The following is a 10,588-nucleotide window of genomic DNA, read 5'->3' as shown; positions in this document are numbered from 1 at the left end:
ACTCCAAGGGATACGGTTGCATATGATACCTGGATATACACAAATCTTTAACGGTCCCAGGACCCCACTTCCTCATGGGACCCTCCCTTCCCCCACTCCCCACAGTCCTTATTTTTGTTGTTGTTTGTTTATTTGTGTCTCTCCTCCGGTGGTTTTTTAATAAAAGAATAGTTTTGCTTTGAAAGCAACCTTTATTCCATTAATTAAAAGCAAACAGAGCCCTGCAAAGCAACAGGGAATTTTCTTAAACCTTCATGGTGCATCGTCTGCACCAGTCACAGACACGTCCTAGCATGACAAGCACTGCACTCCTGTGCATAGCAACAAATGTTAGTAGCTTCAATTTGCTGCCTCAAGCCATCCCTGATCCTTTTGGGCCCACACTGTGCCCCTCTAATAGCCCTGGTCTCTGGCTGTTCAAATTCAGCCTCCAGGCACTGAGCCTCAGCGGTCCAGCCCTGAGTGAAGCTTTCACCCTTCCCTTCACAAATATTATGGTGCGTAAAGCATGTGGCTATAAGCAGAGGAATATTGTCATCGGCCAGGTCCCACCTCCCGTATAGGCAGTGCTAGAGGGCCTTTAAACAGCTGAAAGCACACTCAACAATCATTCTGCACTTGCTCAGCCTGTTGAACAATTCCTTGCTGTTCATAGAATATCAGGGTTGGAAGGGACCTCAGGAGGTCATCTAGTCCAACCCTCTGCTCAAAGCAGGACCAAGCCCCAATTTTTGCCCCAAATCCCTAAATGGTCCCCTCAAGGATTGAACTCACAACCCTGGGTTTAGCAGGCCAATGCTCAAACCACTGAGCTATCCCTCCCCGCATTTGTCAAGGTGCCCCGTGTATGGCTTCATAAGACACAGCATTAAGTGGTAGGTGGGGTTTCCCAGGATCACAATGGCCATTTCAAATTCCCCTACAGTGATCTTCTGATACCGGAAGAAAGTCCCTTCTTGCAGCTTCCTGAACAGGCCAGTGTTCCAAAAGATGCATGCACCCTTCTGGACCAGCCTTACTTAAGAAGGATTTACTTAAGTAGAAAAAAACCCTGAAACTGTACAGAATGGCTTCAGTTCTGTGAAAGGTCCATGGTGATCCACAAGCACCTGGAGAACCATAGAGAAATACCCCTGCCTAACAATGTACTCGGTGGCTACGTGGTCTGGTGCCAGAATTGGAATATGTCACCCCTCTGCAGTTAGGGAAGCCCATTTGTGCAAAGCCATCTACAATGTCACGCACGTTGCCCAGGGTCAGTGCCTTTTGGAGCATGATGCAATTAATGGCCCTGCACACTTCCATCAACACATGTCCAATGGTCGACTTTCCCGCTCCAAACTGGTTAGCAACTGCTCGCAGTCTGGAGTAGCCAGCTTCCACAGTGCAATTGCCATGTTCTTCTCCAATGACAAGGCAGCTCTCATTCTCTTGTCCTTGTGCTCCAGAGCTGGGGTGAGCTCATCACACAGTCCCATGAAGGTGGCTTTCCTCATCCAAAAGCTCTGCAGCCACTGCTCATCATCCCACGTGTGCATGACGATGTGATCCCACCACTAAGTGCTTGTTTACCGAGCCCAAAAGCAGCGTTCCACTGTGGTCAGCACCTCTGTGAATGCCGCAAGCAATCTCATGTGTAGCTATTTGAGTGGAGAGATCAATGTCGAACTCCTCTTGCCTTTGTAGTTTAAGGAATAACACCACTGCCACTCGTGACGTGTTAGTGAGAGTGAGCCTCATCTTGGTCAACAGTGCGGGATCCATTTCTGCAGCCTGAAAGAGGCAGGGTGTGCAGTACACAAACCGTTGAAAGATGGTACCAAATGCAGATGGAAGCACAGGGATTACTGTGATGCGAAGCAATGCATCATGGGGCATTGGGACAGGACCCAGGATGCCCCGCAACCCCCTCTGCCTTCCCACAACTCTTAGCGGCAGAAAAGGAAGCGATGCTCAGTGCAATAGCTGCCCAGAGTGCACCGCTCTGAACACCTCTGCAAGTGCCACAAGTGTGAACACGCTATTGCGCAGGTAGCTGACAGTGTGAACACACAATAGCAGTTTCCCTTCAGCGCTCTCTGAGGCGAGAGGGTGAGTTGAAGTATTAGCTACACAATAGTGAAATCTAAGTAGAAAACTGTAATTAGCTTTGAGGTTGTAGGCTAAATATAAGCAATAATTTGGTTTTGGTATTGAAATATTCAGCTGGCTAAATCTGGGTTGCATTGCCTGGGTAAAAATCTCTGATTGGGGTTTTGGCATCACTAAGTATGCACCGGCCTTCTTGGGTTGCTCTTTTAGGATTTATAAGCATTGATTTTCTGCTGTATTAATCTGATGGTTTGATTAAATTGATAATTTGATTCCAACGTAATATCCTTGTTAACTCATTGATTTACTGATCTGACCTGAACTTTATCACTGCATTTTTTAATCCTTAGCTGAGAGGTGAATAGTCATTTAGCCTTAGTGATGGGAGCTCTTGGATTTATTTGTTCATGTTAATAAAGCATGTAACTGGGATATTGAGTCATTTCTTTCAATAAGCAACCGGGGCTGGAATGCCAGAGCTCAGGAACAAGCTCAGGAACAATCTACTCAGGGGTGATGCAGCAGAAAAGAGCTGGGTACTGCTTTCCCCACTTATTTCTCCTTATCCCCTTTTGGTCTCTCTCTCCTCTTTCCCTTTCTTCCCCCTCCCCCCGCCCTCTGGCATGGAGACTTGGTCACTTCCCGGCTCCCAGGGGCGCTCACTCTCCCGTAGCTGGATCGGCCCCTGCAAGTGCTAACAGGAGTGAGAGCCTGGTTGTGGGTCAGTCCCTGCGGCAGCTCTGGAAAACACAGAGGCAGGAGGAGGAGCAGAGATGGGGCTAGTTCCCACCTCAGAAAGTCCCTGGCCTGGTGAGTGTGGCAGCTGCAGCCCAGGTTGGGCTTGAAGGAGCCAGGAAGGGGCCCTGGGAGCTGGTAGGAAGGAAGGCAGGAAAAGAGCTGTGGGGCAGATCCCAGAAGTGGGGCTCTGTACGGTATGAGACAAAGCTGGCTAGATTGTCGGGCTCAACGGGCAGCGATCAATGGCTCCATGTCTAGTTGGCAGCCGGTATCAAGTGGAGTGCCCCAAGGGTCGGTCCTGGGGCCGGTTTTGTTCAATATCTTCATAAATGATCTGGAGGATGGTGTAGATTGCACCCTCAGCAAGTTTTCAGATGACACTAAACTGGGAGGAGAGATAGATACGCTGGAGGGTAGGGATAGGATACAGAGGGACCTAGACAAATTGGAGGATTGGGCCAAAAGAAATGTGATGAGGTTCAACAAGGACAAGAGCAGAGTCCTGCACTTAGGACGGAAGAATCCCATGCACCGCTACAGACTAGGGACCGAATGGCTCGGCAGCAGTGCGGCAGAAAAGGACCTAGGGGTTACAGTGAACGAGAAGCTGGATATGAGTCAACAGTGTGCCCTTGTTGCCAAGAAGGCCAATGGCATTTTGGGATGTATAAGTAGAGGGCAACAAAAATGATGAGGGGACTGGAACACATGAGTTATGAGGAGAGGCTGAGGAAACTGGGGACGTTTAGTCTACGGAAGAGAAGAATGAGGGGGGATTTGATAGCTGCTTTCAACTACCTGAAAGGGGGTTCCAAAGAGGATGGCTCTAGACTGTTCTCAGTGGTAGCTGATGACAGAACAAGGAGTAATGGTCTGAAGTTGCAGTGGGGGAGATTTAGGTTGGATATCAGGAAAAACTTTTTCACTCGGAGGGTGGTGAAACACTGGAATGCGTTACCTAGGGAGGTGGTGGAATCTCCTTCCCTAGAAGTTTTTAAGGTCAGGCTTGACAAAACCCTGGCTGGGATGATTTAATTGGGGATCGGTCCTGCTTTGAGCAGGGGGTTGGACTAGATGACCTCCTGAGGTCCCTTCCAACCCTGATATTCTATGGTTCTGTGGTGCTGCTGCCTCCAGTGTGAGCTGGGAGCCCGGGCTGAGCTCCAGGCTGTTCCTGCAGCCCCAGTGGGGCTGGTCCAGGGACAAGTCCTCCTGTTCTTTTTGCAGATACAGACTAACACGGCTGCTACTCTGAAACCTTTTACGGATTAGTTTCTTTGATTTGACGATTCAGTATCTTCGCCCTTTGCTTTGACCTTGTCTCCCTCTGAAGAATGGGGAACTTATTTAGTAGGTATTTTAATGAAAAATATGCATGTGGTCAGCTTCCCTCTTAATTTGCTTCATTAACCACTGACTGTGAAGGCATTAAGTCCTCTTCTGGGATAGGGATGTAATTGCTCTTGAAGTAACATAGGCCTGTCTCCATTTTGATGGATACATTATCCAGAACTCTCCACATATGCATGAAGCACAATGGAAATCTCAAAGGCTGCACATTAACATGTAATGACTGGGATCCAAGGGAAGCAGAATATAATTGCACGGCACTTTGGGACACAGGGTACAAACCGACTGGGTTTTAGGTTTGCTGCTATCCACAGCAGAAAGAGACTAGGAAAAACATAGACACACACACACACACACACACACACACAGAGTGAGAGAGATGAAATTGACGCTTTGGAAAAGCTGGGAGATGACTCTGCCAAAATGAATGTAGAGTTCAGTTTTGTTTTTCCAGATTTACAAGGGATCTGGAAATCCTGTTTTCCAGTTGCCTAAGCAATGCAGTCTTGTTCTGAAAAGGCTGTCTTGTATTGCTGCAAATACCTCCTGGCTGCGGCACCCCAGAAGAGATGGTGTCTACAAGGAGCCTGAAATTATTTGGACTTACTGAAGTGCCATCATGACACAAAGGGGTTCTGCCTCCAGCAGGGCCTATCTCAGAGTAATGGAGCTGTGGGGGGATCACTATGCAGAAAGCAAAGCCTAGGAAGTAGCACGTTATGGGTATGTCTACACAGCCTCTGGAACAGATCCTCCCAGACTTGCGCTGGTGGGTTATATCTAACTCTGTAGAGTTCAAGAAAAGCTCCGGTTTTTTGCTTCATTCTTTAATAAAAAGGTAAATGTTGACCAGATACTTAACACAGTTAATATTAATAATGAAGGAGAAGGAAGACAAGCCCAAACAGGGAAAGAACAGCTTAAAGAATATTTAGATAAGTTGAGTGTATTTAAGTTAGTAGAGCCTGATAAAATTCATCTAGGATACTTAAGAAACTAGCTGAAGCAATCTCAGAACCATTAGCAATTTTCTCTAAATACTCGTGGAGGAGGGATGAGGTCCCAGAAGATTTGTGAAGAACAAACTTAGTATCTATCTTTAAAAGCAGGAATGAAAAGGACTTTGTAAATTAAAAGCCAGTCAACTCTTACTTCCAGACCTGGAAAGATACTGAAAGAAATTATTAATCAGTTGTGGAGGGCAGTATCTCGGAAAAACAATCTTTTAGAGCAACAGTGTGAAAAATCTAATTGCATGAAGCACAAGAGATGTACAATTCAGCGGTGCATCTATTCCAAGATTCATATCTCTACTGTGTGATCATCTGCATAAAAGGTTTCCAGAAAAGGAACTAAATGAATGGTCAGCTTTTGACTTTGCCTCACTTTCATCACAACAAATCAGTTATGAATTTCACACAGAAAACATTAGTAAGCTAGTTGACAAATACAGAAAAAATTTGGACCTTAGTCAATCTCTCCAAAACACCATGGAGGAGAAGGAGTTCATTGTGAACCAATATAATGATTACAAATACATAATTGCAGAGAAACATGAAGCAAAGATGACAAATTTCCAGGAAATGGTGACTTTCAGTCAACAACATGCAGAACGATACAGTGTGGTTTCACAATATATGTGGATACATGTGCAACCTTTCAGGCTTCCAGTGCTGATTGTGAGCGTGGCTTTAGCCTTATGAATAGTATCAAAATTAAATCACAAAACAGATTGAAAGAAAATCACCTGGATATGCTAATAAGGATCAAACGTCACACTTCAAGTGTGGAGAAGTAAACTGTGACACTGTATATAAACATTGGAGGAGTGGTAAAGACAAAAGAGAAAAATAGAGAAACAAAAGAGACATGATCAGCAGCAAGTATCTGCCCCATCCTATAGCCTGCCAACTACTGGCTCGGGGTCTCCTTCCAGTGACAATGATTAATGGTTTCCTAAATCAAGAAAATAAATGAAGTAATTTATTTCCTGTGTCAAAACAAAATAATGTTTAATTTTGTGGGTCACAACTCACAACAAAGGGGAATATATATACATTTTCGCATAAAGACACTAGATAAAAAAAGGTTTCAGAGTAACAGCCGTGTTAGTCTGTATTCGCAAAAAGAAAAGGACCAATTTATTTGAGCATGAGCTTTCGTGAGCTACAGCTGATGAAGTGAGCTGTAGCTCACGAAAGCTCATGCTCAAATAAATTGGTTAGTCTCTAAGGTGCCACAAGTACTCCTTTTCTTTTTTAGATAAAAAAACTTTTTTTATGTGTCAAGCCAAGAGATATAATCTTTTAATTTCAAGCATAAAGAAAGTGTAACCATTATTTCTTTTCATGCATCAATACTAATGATAAAATATTTTGTTTCCTACGTCAAGAAAATGAATACGTTTTGTTTTGTGACTCAAAGGAACACATACATGTAAGATACTTTTCAGAGTAGGAGCCGTGTTAGTCTGTATCCGCAAAAAGAAAAGGAGGACTTATGGCACCTTAGAGACTAACCAATTTATTTGAGCATGAGCTTTCGTGAGCTACAGTCGATAGAAATGAAATTGCTTACTGGTTATGAAGTCAAGGAGATGGAAAATGCCCACTTAGAAGCTGTTCTCATCCTGGGAGAGGCTTTTGCGTCTGAGGAGCCATTTGACTGACGCATCGGCTTGTCCCTCCGCCAGAAGAGACCTACTCTCTCCACCGGAAGATGGGGGGGCTCTTGCCTCATACGCTCCACACTGAAGGCCAAAATCTGCTGCAAAAACATGTTCCAGGAAGCCTAGAGCAAATACTGGAGCGAGAGGGCCAAGGAGCAGGTAGCGAAGATGAACGAAGCGTCTCCTTCTTAAGGCCCACTTGCACTGTGTCTAGCAAAGAGCAGCGTCGTCCGCCCCATCCCCACAGTCGCCTCTCGGCAGCCCCCGTCTGCTGGAAGTTCGCTGCTTGTTTCACAAGGGACAAAGTCAACACAGCATCTGTCCTGGGCCCTGCCATCACACTCCCAGGCTCAGGGGAATGGTGTCCTCCTGGGGGGCGGGGCTCGTCCGGCTGCGCCCCGCCCCCCAGCCCAAAGCATCTGAGGAAGTGGGTTTTAGCTCCGGAAAGCTTTTAGGCGCCAATAAATCTGTTAGTCTCTGAGGTGCCACAAGGCCTCCTCCCTCTTTGCAGGTGAGACACCGAAAATTTTGCAGTCTTAATTGCGGGAGTGGGGTCCGGTCGGACCCTGGGGGGGTGGGGGCGCAGAGTGGGGGCGGGGCTAGGAGGACGGTTGGACCCGGGTGCGGGGCCGGGGGGCCGGTTGGACGCGGGGGCGGGGCCGGGGGGGCAGTTAGACGTGGGGGCGGGGCTAGGAGGACGGTTGGACCCGGAGGCGGGGCCAAGGGGGCGGTTGGACACGGGGGCGGGGCCGGGGGGGCGGTTGGAAGCGGGGGCGGGGCCCGGGGGGCGGTTGGACGCGGGGGCGGGGCCGCGAGGACGGTTGGACCCGGGGGCGGGGCCGGGGGGGCGGTTGGACCCGGGGGCGGGGCCGGGAGGATGGTTGGACGCGGGGGCGGGGCCGGGGGGGCGGTTGGACCCGGGGGCGGGGCCGGGAGGATGGTTGGACGCGGGGGCGGGGCTAGGAGGACGGTTGGACGCGGGGGCGGGGCCCGGGGGGCGGTTGGACCCGGGGGCGGGGCCGGGAGGATGGTTGGACGCGGGGGCGGGGCCAAGGGGGCGGTTGGATGCGGGGGCGGGGCCGGGGGGGCGGTTGGTTCGAGCCCCAGCGGGCGGGACGCGCGGGCACCAGAGTCCGCCTGAGGCGCGGGAAGGCGCCGGCGGGGGCGGGTCAGGCTGACCCCGGGGCCCGCCCTGCCCTGGGCCGGAGGAGGCGGAAGCGGCGCCCGGGGCAGGCTGGGGGATGTAGTGCCTGACTCCCCCGGGAGCGGAAGTGACGTCAGAGGGGGGAGGCGGAGCCGGGCTGGGCTCGCGCGGGGCCGGGGAGCGGTTGGGGCCGTTGGAGCTCTGGGCATGCGCAGATCGCGCGGGGGGGGGGGCGGTGCGAGACCTTCGTTAACCCCCCCGTGCCCGGCCCGGGCCCCGCTCCCGCCGGAGCCGCCCTGGGGCCGCCCCGGGCTCCGCCCGCCCCGCTGCGGCGCTGCAGCCTCCAGGTACCGGAGCGAGCCCCGGGGGGGGGCCGGGCGGTGACTCTGCCCCGGGTCCGGGGGGGGCCCGGCCTCTCGCAGCGCCGGGATCTGCCCCCGGGGGGGCCGGGCGGGGGGAGACCGGGGGGGCAGGAGAACGGGGGCGGGGGGAAACCGGGGGGGGCAGGAGATGGGGGGCGGGGGGAGACGGGGGGGGAAGGAGGAGACCGGGGAGGGCAGGAGAAGGGGGGGGAAGGGGGAGACCGGGGAGGGCAGGAGAAGGGGGGGGAAGGGGGAGACCGGGGGGGGCAGGAGAAGGGGGGGGAAGGAGGAGACCGGGGAGGGCAGGAGAAGGGGGGGGAAGGGGGAGACCGGGGAGGGCAGGAGAAGGGGGGGGAAGGGGGAGACCGGGGGGGGGGCAGGAGAAGGGGGGGGAAGGGGGAGACCGGGGGGGGGGCAGGAGAAGGGGGGGGAAGGGGGAGACCGGGGGGGGGGCAGGAGAAGGGGGGGGAAGGGGGAGACCGGGGGGGGGCAGGAGAAGGGGGGGGAAGGGGGAGACCGGGGGGGGCAGGAGAAGGGGGGCGGGGGGAGACCGGGGGGGGGCAGGAGAAGGGGGGCGGGGGGAGACCGGGGGGGGCAGGAGAAGGGGGGCGGGGGGAGACCGGGGGAAATCTCGGCGCAGCCCGGACGTGGCCGGGGGGAGGAGGAGCCGGGGCCCCCCGGGGAGCGGGGAGAGGCGGGGGGGGCCGAGATCCCCTCGGATTTACCGCTGCCCCCTCCCCTGGGACCCCCCCGCTCCCGCCCTGCCCCCTTTCTGTCCCCACAGCAGCGAGGGGGAGCCCGGGTGACCCCCCAGGTGCTGCAGGGCCCCCCACAAAATCCGGGGTCCGGGAGCCCCCGGCTGAGGTCGGGCCCCTGTCACGCCGGGCTCTGCACAGACCCTGACCGAGGTCGGGGCCCCCTTGGGACAGGGGCTGCGCAGACCCCCCGGGTACCCCCACCTGCCATTCGACGCCCGCCGCTGGCCCATGCCGCCGGCTCGGGCGCCCAGGGCTCGGGCGAAGGGGCTGGTTCGTGGCAGGGTAGGGGTCTGGGCTCAGGCTGGAGGACCCTGCGAGGTGGGAGGGGGCCGGGCCTTGGGCTGCAGCCCAAGCCGGACCATCGACACCCCCATTCAACAGCCCCGCAGCCGGAGCCCTGTGAGCCCCTGTCCGCGGGCACGGGCCGGCCGCCGGTGCCCCCCTGCAGGGTAGACGTGCCCACAGCGACCGAGGGTCCTTGCCACAAAAACCCCAAAGGCTAAATCGGGAAATGGTGGGCGGCTGCTCCCCATTTTACAGATGGGGAAACTGAAGCTCAGAGAGCTGAAGTAAGTTGCTCAAGTTTGCATGGAGAATTTGGGGCGAAACTGGGATCTGAACCCAGATTGTTTGAATTCTTGCCTCTCCCCTTAACCCCAAGCCCAGCGTGTGTTTGTACAGCCTTGTTTTGGTCTGTGTTTGCATCTCATTGGCTTCCAAGGGAGGCTGTGACATTTCCTTCATGGGAGGTTTTTAAGACCAGGTTAGAGGTAGACCTGTCTGGGAACGTCTAGGGATATTTGGTCCTGCCTCACCACAGGAGGCTTGAGTAGGCGACCCCTCAAGATCCCTTCCAGGCCTACATTGTAATAATTCTCTTATGTCCTGTGTCCTGTTCTACGCTGGGCTGTCCTGCATGGTGCCATTTGGACCTGTGATGCACCATGTTGTGTTGCAGAGTTTTATGGTGCATTGTTTTGCCTCAGCTTGTGTGGTGCCTGTGTTGTGTTGGTTTGAATTCAGCTCTTTTCCATTGTGTACTTTTGTCCTAGGGTGTGTTAGTTTGCACTGTGTTGCTTTCTTTTCTTTTGTATTGTCATTTCATGCTGGGAAGGGTAGCATTGCTTTTTTATTTCTTTTCCTTCTGAATTGCCTGACACTATGTTGTGGTGGGTTTTATTCTGTAGGTTGTGTTTTTCTATGTATATATTGTATAGCATCATAGAAATGTAGGGCTGGACAGGACCTCAAGATGTCATCAAGTGCAGCACTCTCTGCCAAGGCAGGACCAAGTATATGTAGATTTTCTGTTGCAGAGTTTTGTCCTACCTGTTCTTAAAAACTTCCAGGAAAGAGACTCCACAGCCGCCCTTGTAAGACTCTTCCAGAGCTCACGTACCTTGGCCCTGGGGACACCCACACAGACTTTAGGGGTGAGCAGCTCTGGAGAGAGAGAGGAGACCCCAGTGAGTGGGCA

At 52.9% G+C, this 10,588-nt stretch overlaps 1 protein-coding gene across 1 annotated transcript in view; it reads left to right on the top strand.

Moving 5' to 3' along the window:
* Positions 1-8,212: 8,212 nt before the first annotated feature.
* Positions 8,213-10,588, top strand: part of LOC144258265 (uncharacterized) — a 75,693-nt gene continuing 73,317 nt past the window's right edge. Inside the window, exon 1 of the mRNA XM_077806707.1 lies at positions 8,213-8,338. The gene's annotated coding sequence lies outside the window, so the exon portion shown is untranslated. The remainder of the gene's footprint in view (positions 8,339-10,588) is intronic.

Source organism: Eretmochelys imbricata, chromosome 28 (assembly GCF_965152235.1).
Source record: "Eretmochelys imbricata isolate rEreImb1 chromosome 28, rEreImb1.hap1, whole genome shotgun sequence".
NCBI classification, from domain to species: Eukaryota; Metazoa; Chordata; order Testudines; family Cheloniidae; genus Eretmochelys; species Eretmochelys imbricata.
The sequence above is the reverse complement of the archived record's forward strand: the minus strand, read 5'-3'. Positions and strand labels throughout refer to the sequence as shown.